The sequence below is a fragment of the Adiantum capillus-veneris genome, chromosome 2, assembly GCF_014529385.1.
Source record: "Adiantum capillus-veneris isolate H3 chromosome 2, ASM1452938v2, whole genome shotgun sequence".
Lineage (NCBI taxonomy): Eukaryota > Viridiplantae > Streptophyta > Polypodiopsida > Polypodiales > Pteridaceae > Adiantum > Adiantum capillus-veneris.
Window position 1 is genome coordinate 29,682,728 of NC_140932.1, and position 8,197 is coordinate 29,690,924.

General features: G+C 46.8%; 2 pseudogenes; both read left to right on the top strand.

Annotated features, from left to right (window-relative positions):
* Positions 1-2,032: 2,032 nt before the first annotated feature.
* Positions 2,033-3,147, top strand: LOC147462571 (uncharacterized; annotated as a pseudogene).
* A 379-nt stretch (positions 3,148-3,526) lies between these two features.
* LOC147462572 (uncharacterized) lies at positions 3,527-7,277 on the top strand (annotated as a pseudogene).
* The last annotated feature ends 920 nt before the right edge of the window (positions 7,278-8,197 follow it).

Here is an 8,197-nt window from a genome sequence, read left to right on the forward strand (position 1 = left end):
ATCCCTGAAGAGCTGCAGTCCATGCTCTTGTTGGCCTCCCTTCCCGCATCATGGAAGGCCTTCATTACCACCCAAGCCACGACGAAAAATCTACAGCTACAGAATCTAGTAGCAAAGATTCAACAAGAAGAAACCCTTCACGACCACACCAACGGCTCGCAAAAGTCTACGGCATTAGTCACTATGGCTAAACCTCACAAACCTCACCCCGGCAAGAAGACGTACAACCACTCTAGCCCTCCTCGTCAACACCACAACCATGGAAAGAAGCATCATTCAAGCCCGAAGCAATGCACCAATTGCCATCGGTTTGGTCATATTGCAAAGGATAGTCGACAACCCCGTAATCAAGGTAATTTTCAGCCTCCTGCTACATATTCTCATTTTTATACGTCATACCCTCAAGGGGGGGGCTAGACCCCTTCTGTCTTCACCCTCTTGTCATGGCCAAGCTCATTATGCTGATATATCTACATATGATAATAACCCTTCTTACCCTATGCAATTATATGCCGCTACTATCCATACTTCATCTCCTGATCTCTGGCTACTTGACACTGGTGCCACCCACCATATGACCTATTCATTGGCTTTCCAATTTAACCTATCTCCACACTCCCCTAGAAGTCTGTCTCGGAGATAATAGCCTTCAACTTGCTACAGCCTATGGTGATGCCACCATCAATCTACCCAATGGCCTACGCACTACTATATCTAAAGTTTATTATGTACCTGGCTTAAAGAAAAATCTTATTTCTATTAGCGAGCTAACCTCTTCAGGTATTACCATTAAATTCACCAAAAATGGTTGCAATATACTAGCCTGAGATGTCAATGGTCGGCATATCAATCTTCAGGTACCCCAGGTTGGGCGACTCTACCCTCTAGGTGATTCATCTCCTGCACATGCTCTTGCATCTTCTGCACAATCTTCCCCACAGGACACCACCCTCAAATGGCACTATAGACTAGGACACATTTCTCAACATGTTTTACATCAGCTCACACACCGCCAGCTTGCCCTCGGTTTGCCCAAGCATCTCACTCCCATTACCCTCTGTGAAGGATGCATTTTTGCCAAATCACATCAGGCACCTTTTCTTACATCATCATCACGCGCTTCCGCACCGCTAGATCTCATTCATTCTGATGTCTGTGGCCCCTTGCCTGTCAAATCACTCACTGGCAACTTTTATATGCTCACTTTTATTGATGACTACTCCAAGTTCACAGCTATCTATTACATGCCTGATAAAGCTTCAACTATCACATATTTTAGCCGCTTCAAAGCACTGGCTGAAAACCAGCATGATCAAAAAATCAAGGTACTCCGCACCGACAATGGTGGGGATAACACCTCCCATCAGTTTCAGGATATCTGCCACACGGCGGGTATTCGTCATGAATATACCATCCCTGCTCACCCTCAACCAAACGGTCGGGCCGAGCGCAAGAATCGCACCATTTTTTATGCTACTCGCACCATGCTCATTCAAGCCAGTTTAGCAGACAGTTACTGGGAAGAAGCTACGGCCACCGCATGCTATATACAAAATCGGATTCCGTCCTCTCAAAACCCAAGCACAACTCCATACTCTCTATGGTATGGAAACCCGCCGAACCTTGGTCATCTTCGCATTTTTGATAGCATAGCATATCCTCTCCAAACCAATCCCGCCTCCAAGTTATCACCAAGAGCCACCCGCACCATCTTCATCAGCTACGAAAATCGTCTTGGAGTCAAGGCATATCGCCTCCATCAACCCGAGCTCCACAAATTTATTCATGCCCGAACCATCTTTTTTATGAGGATTTCATCCTCCAAGGCCCTTCTCCCTCCACTACTCACTCTCATCCTCATGAAGTCTATTCACCGGCTCGCTATCCCGCTCATTCCTTTGCTCGCATCCCGCCTCCTAGTAAAACTTCGCATGACTCCACTCTTACCACCTCACCACCCTCCTCAATTAGTAACACAGCTGCATGCCGCCATGTGGAGCATCAGGAGCCCATATTAGCCCCTCTCTCTCCCATGCGCTATGCATCCCATCTGTATCCCGAGCCTCCTTCACACAAGCTCTCCTTGATGGCCTTCCACGCACACAAAGCCCTATGCCGCCTAGCCCTCCACGCCATTGCCCATCCTCACGATCTCCTCCAACTGCATCTGCATACCCTTCATCCTTCACCCCACAAAGCTACCTACCTCATTTCGGTTCTACTGGGCAACCTCCCCCACCTATGCCACATCCGGCTGCAGCCTCGCCAGGCCTCCTCGCCACCCCAAATGGCAGCAGCTCGCCACAGCTTGGACTCCTCCACCATTCGCGTCCCTTGGGCGCCTATCACCCTTCCTCATCCCCTCCCGGCTACACACGACATATTGCCCCTGCTGCGCCATCTTCCATTTATTTTCAACCTCGCCACACAGTAAAAAATCCCACACTTGGCAGCGTTTCCCACCATCGGCCACCTGCCTTGCAAACCCCAACCTCGCCCATTATGGTTCGGACCTACCAAACCGCCCGCAAGAGCTCAATGCCACTTCCTGCTTCCTCCTTGCTGGCAGCCTCTACCGGAGACCCATCTCGCTCTACATCCTCCTATCATACACCTATCACCTCGCCAGTGGAGGATTCTCATGCCACCCCCTCAAATCAACCTATTCCATCGGGGATCGACAAGGTCGAACCACTTACGTCAACCTCAGCGACATCTCCTACCACCTGCACCTCGTCGGATTCATCGCCATCAGCACAACATCTTGATCAGGCAGCTTCTAGCAGTCGCGGCCGCACACGGTCATTAGAAAATATTTACGCTGCTACAAGCTTCTCGGTTGTTCTCCAAGAAGAACTTCAATCGACCACCCCACCCGCTCCAGCAGAAGATATTCTTCCAATCTCGATCATCGATGCGCTCTCATCTAGTGAGGGAGACTTATGGCACGAAGCAATTCAAGCTGAGCTTCAGGCACTCGCAAGAAGCCCATACTTGGGATCTCGTTCCACCGCCGGGTCATCACAATATAGTCACATGCAAATGGCTATTGAAGAAAAAGTACTTCCCCGATGGCAAAATCGAGTGTTACAAAGCCAGACTTGTCGCTCGCGGCTATACATAGAGGTATGGTGTAGATTATTTTGACACATACCCCCCTGTTCTTGGCCTAACTGCATTTAGACTTTTAGTCGCTATAGCTACAAAGTATAATTTGCCCCTACATCACCTTGACATTAAAACCGCTTTTTTGCACGGCTTGCTCTATGAGCTTGTTTACATGACCCAACCCCCGCACTTTGCAAATCCATATTATTTTGATTATGTTTGCAAGCTAAATAAGCCTATATATGGCCTCAAACAATCTGCACGTGAATGGTATACACGCATACAAAATTATCTCATTACATGTGTTTGGGAGCGACTCACTGTCGACTTCAATATCTTCATCTGGCGTACAAATGATGGCCTTGCAATTCTGGGTTTATTTGTGGATGATATCCCACTCATCGGCACCATCGAAATCATGGTATTGCGCGCCATCGACTGTCTCCAACAAGAATTCCCTGTCAGTGACAAGGGACCAATGATGTATTTTCTCGGCATTCAAGTGCTTCGTGATCCCTATGGCAAGTGGATCAAACTCACCCAGGTAAAATACATTGAAGAGCTTCTCACTTATTATGGCATGAGTACTTGTTCTCCTGAATTTAGCCCCCTTCGTCTCAAACATAATTTAGCACTTGAATTTCATGCATACACTCCCGTTGATGAGCTCAATTGGCCTTCTCTTCATTATCCCAAGTTTTGTGGTCAGCTTCGTTACCTCATATCATGCACTCGCTTTGATCTCTGTTACACCGGCCATATCTTATCTCGAGCTATGTCATAGCCACGCAAAGCACACAAGCAAGCTGCAAAACGCGCACTTCTCTACCTCCTGACCACTAAACACTATGCTCTCATTTATGCTTATGATCCCACTAGACCCATCTCTTTGAGTGGCTATGTCGACGCTAATTGGGCAGGGGATGATCCCCGTTGCTTCTCCACAGGTGGCTATATCTTCTCTCTTTCAGGTGCACCAATATCTTGGCAAACGAAGTGACAATCTTCAATTGCCTCTTCATCAAATGAAGCCAAATATGTTGCTGCCGCTCTTGGTTCCAAGGAAGCTCTATGGGATTCTGAGCTCATTCATGAATTTCAACTTCCATACCCTATCTCGGAAGAACCCATAACCCTCTACTGCGACAACCAATTTGCAATTGCTCTGGCTGCTTCCCCAAGTTTCTCTAACAAACTAAAGCACATCAAAATCAGTTATCACTCCATCAAGGAATTGGTAGCCAATGGATTTTTAAAGTTGCAATATGTACCCACTGCACACAATTGGGTAGATTTTCTCACCAAATCAGTACCTGCTACCACCCAAACTACAATATGTCGAAATTTGTTACTTGTGCCTACTGCTTGCACACCTCCTTAAGGGGGGGATTCTCCCATGTAATGAGGTGTTCACCGTTACGGGGGGATGTGAAATATCCTTTCACTATAACGGTGCTCACCTACTGCCTAAATCATCTCACCCACTCCCTAAATCATCTCCCCCTAATTTAGGTAACGTCCCTTCATCCTAGCACTTACCCAATAAGGCTCCTCTTGCCTAATGTATATAAAGACACCCCTGTTATGTTCAAACGTGTGCAAGTTCTCATCTCATTTTTATTAATACAAGTTAGCTTCACTTCCTTGCTACACTGCAGTGTCTCTCTCTCATTATTTACTTTGATTAGATTATGTTGTTGTTTATCGATTAGCATTAGTTCCTATTTGCTTCACATTCACAACACCCCTATCCCCTATTTAACATACACACAAAGACCCACTCTGCTAACAACTGTTGCCCAGGCCCATACCCACCCAACCCTTATTGCACTCACAGACCATAGAATATGTAATTACGGACCCAACATTCGATCATCTTTAGCCAAAGATAAGCCATAGATAAGAACTCCCATATGAGCCAATACCCTTGAACGCTTATTAAGTTAATGACATGCTCAAGCTCCCATGCTAACCGGCCCTCCTGCTTGGGCTACCCGCTTCTCCACAATATAAACTCACACACCTGACACATGCGAAAGCACGTATGTACACCATACTCCACTAAACAAAAAACAAGAGAGAAATTTGGGAAATTTTTAAAGTGGACGTTTAGATTATAAAGTTATTGAATATTTTGACTAAACTGGTCACAATTGGAGGATGGAAAACGGAAAATATTCTGTCAAAAACACTGTCTCTCCTTCCTTGCAGGACTTGCAAGGATTACCCCTCCTTGGTGCTCACGTGACCTCTTTTTTTGTTTTTCTTTGGCGGCTCTGCATAAGCCCTTGATCAGCTCAGTGTTTGTCTCCTCTCGACTGCAGCTGTCGGGCCCTTCTCTCTACTGCTTCCCTCGACTGCAGCTGTCGGGCCCTTCTCTCTACTGCTTCCCTCGTTTCACCCTTGCACACCAACTTCCCCAGGTCTGATAGCCTTGACACGACGCCCTCCACCTTTTCTCAGCCCTGCACACACCCAGCCCTTCAAATGGTGCTCCTTCTCTGACTCTCAGCCCCTTCTTATGGCTCTCTCTCCCCTCCGGAGCTCTACTCTGAGCTGCCAACAATAGCATTCCCCGGTCAGCCCTGCACACAGCCAGCCCTTCAAATGGTGCTCCTTCTCTGACTCTCAGCCCTTATGATATGGCGGCCACTTCAACAACTTCTGTAGCTTCCTACCACCTTGCTCTCATGCTTTGCCACCTTCTCACCTCGAGGCGGTGCCCTTTGTAGCGCTCTAAAGAGCTTCTCCCAACTCGGCCCTTCTCCACCTGCAGCTCTCGGAGACCCTCCTGCATCTCACGTCCTGGCCACTAGCGATAGCGCTAGTGGTCCGGCCCCCTGCTGGACACGAGCCCCCCTTAATTTGTATGAGGACCTCCGTCCTCATCCTCTCATGCAGCTTGCTTTTTGTATCCTCCTCTCCCATTGACTCTGCATGGCCAAAACTCCATCCACCTGTGACGCTCTTTTCCGCATGGCATCCACCACCATCACTGGCGCTCCTGTTATCTGCTGCCAAGACTGCAAGCCTTGCTGGTCGCTCGAGTAGTGCCATCTTTACTTTGTTAGCGTAGTGGGCATTTCGCCTGTCATTAGCCCACGTGGCTCCAACGCTTAAAAGCTCTAAAAAAAACTACGCCGTCAAAAGCCCAGCGTTAAAAATCTCAAAAAAAAACTCCAGCCTTCGCAATTTTGTGGATGGCGCCACTGCTAGGAGCATGTCATGCTTGTTGCTTTGGAACGCCAACTCCAGCAACCACCTCAGCAGGACAGTCTGCCTGCCCCGCCGTCTTCTGCTGAGGTATATTCTAGTGAAGCATTGCAATCTGGATGTATAGGTCATCACCAAGTACCAATCATATGGGTGTGCGGTCCCAAACCGTAGTACGTCGACACATGAAGATCACTCTAGTATTATCATGTAGTTCTCTAATGTTTCAAGGTACGACAATGCAGAGAAAATGTGGTCATGTGCCCTCCTTGGAATCACTTGTGCCTACTCTACGTGATTATGCATTCAAAACAATGTCACTGAGAAACATTCAAGTGGATGAGGACTTCTTTCTCAAGCATCCATGGGATGTCTGTACAAGTAGAGAAAATCACATTTTCTTTTTTTTTAAGTGGACTTGGAAGTTTTCTAACTTCAAAAAATGTGGCTTCGTCTTTCTCTCATCATATGATGTAGCAAATGATCACACATACTTGTTGGTAGTATGTTGCAAGTACACGAGTAAAGGGAAAAGAGTGATGCTTACCAAGGATGATTATCATTGGTAGCAACAAGGGCCACCGGTGGTGAAAAAGAACAGTGACTATACCTTAAAGTATTTCACGTACAAAAAACGGAAAGGGAAGCAAATTGACATCGCTAAGCATCATGATGGGTGCACATATTTTATGGAGGAATGCACCGTAGACAGTGTCAAAGGTTACGCGCTCATAAAACTTCACAAGAGAACTATCACCCATGATAAACAAGTCAAAGGAAAACTTGCCACCACTGATGACGAACAGTCTGTTGCTAAGGTCACCCATGTGTGTTCGCAAAATACTATGTTATTAAACGACGATGAGGTGGCTATTGACCGTCTCATGTGCAATCTTTCGGCTCTTGAGGCGCTTCATGTCCTGAGTGTGGACTCTTGGAATACGCTGATTGCATGATTTGCTCCACAAGGGTAGGGCCAACAAGCTCTATTTTGTTTTCAGCAGATGCGAATCGAGGGTCTCTCTCCAGATGCAATCACGTACGCATGCATGAAGGCATGTAGCTCTACGCAAGAAGCTGCTATGGACACAAAAAGTGCTTGAGGAGCTTCCTTTCCAGAATGTCGCCTCTTGAAATGCATTGATTACGGGATGTGCACAACAAGAACATGGCTATTGAAAGAAGATGTCATGCTTGGGATTGTCTTGGTCAATATGTATGCCAAATCTAGTGTGCTTGAGAGAGCACAAAAAGTGCTAGAGCAGTTTTTTGTCTGGAGTGTCGCCCTTGGAATGCACTGATTGAGGGATGTGCACAACAAGAGCAAAGAAAGCTCTAGGTTGGTTTTAGCGGATGCAAAGCAAGTATATCTCTCCAAATTCATTCAAGGCATGTGTCTCTATGCAAGTGCTCGAGGAGATTTATGTCGTGAGTGTGGACTCTTGGAATGCATTGATTTCATGATTTGCTCCACAAGCAAGGCCAGAAAGCTCTATTTTGTTTTTAGCAGATGCGAAGCAAGGGCTTCTCTCCAGATGCAATCATGTACACATGCATGAAGCCATGTAGCTCTACGCAAGAAGCTTGTATGGGCACAAAAATTCACAATTATATTGTAGTCAGAGGCTGTTGAATGCATATGCTTGCACCTTGAAGGCCATTGACCTTTTGCAACGCCGTTGACATGGGTGAGAGAATTAATGAGCCCATGCCTGGTCCGATGCTCTTGGGGAAGCGTATCATGCTTTAGGCTGCTTTCAATGGATGCAAAGCAAGTGTATCTCTCCAAATTCAGCATCCTATACTTGCGTCTTGAAGGCTATGCTTACATCTTGAAGGCATGTGGATCTATGCAAGAGCTCTCCTTTTTGGAGTG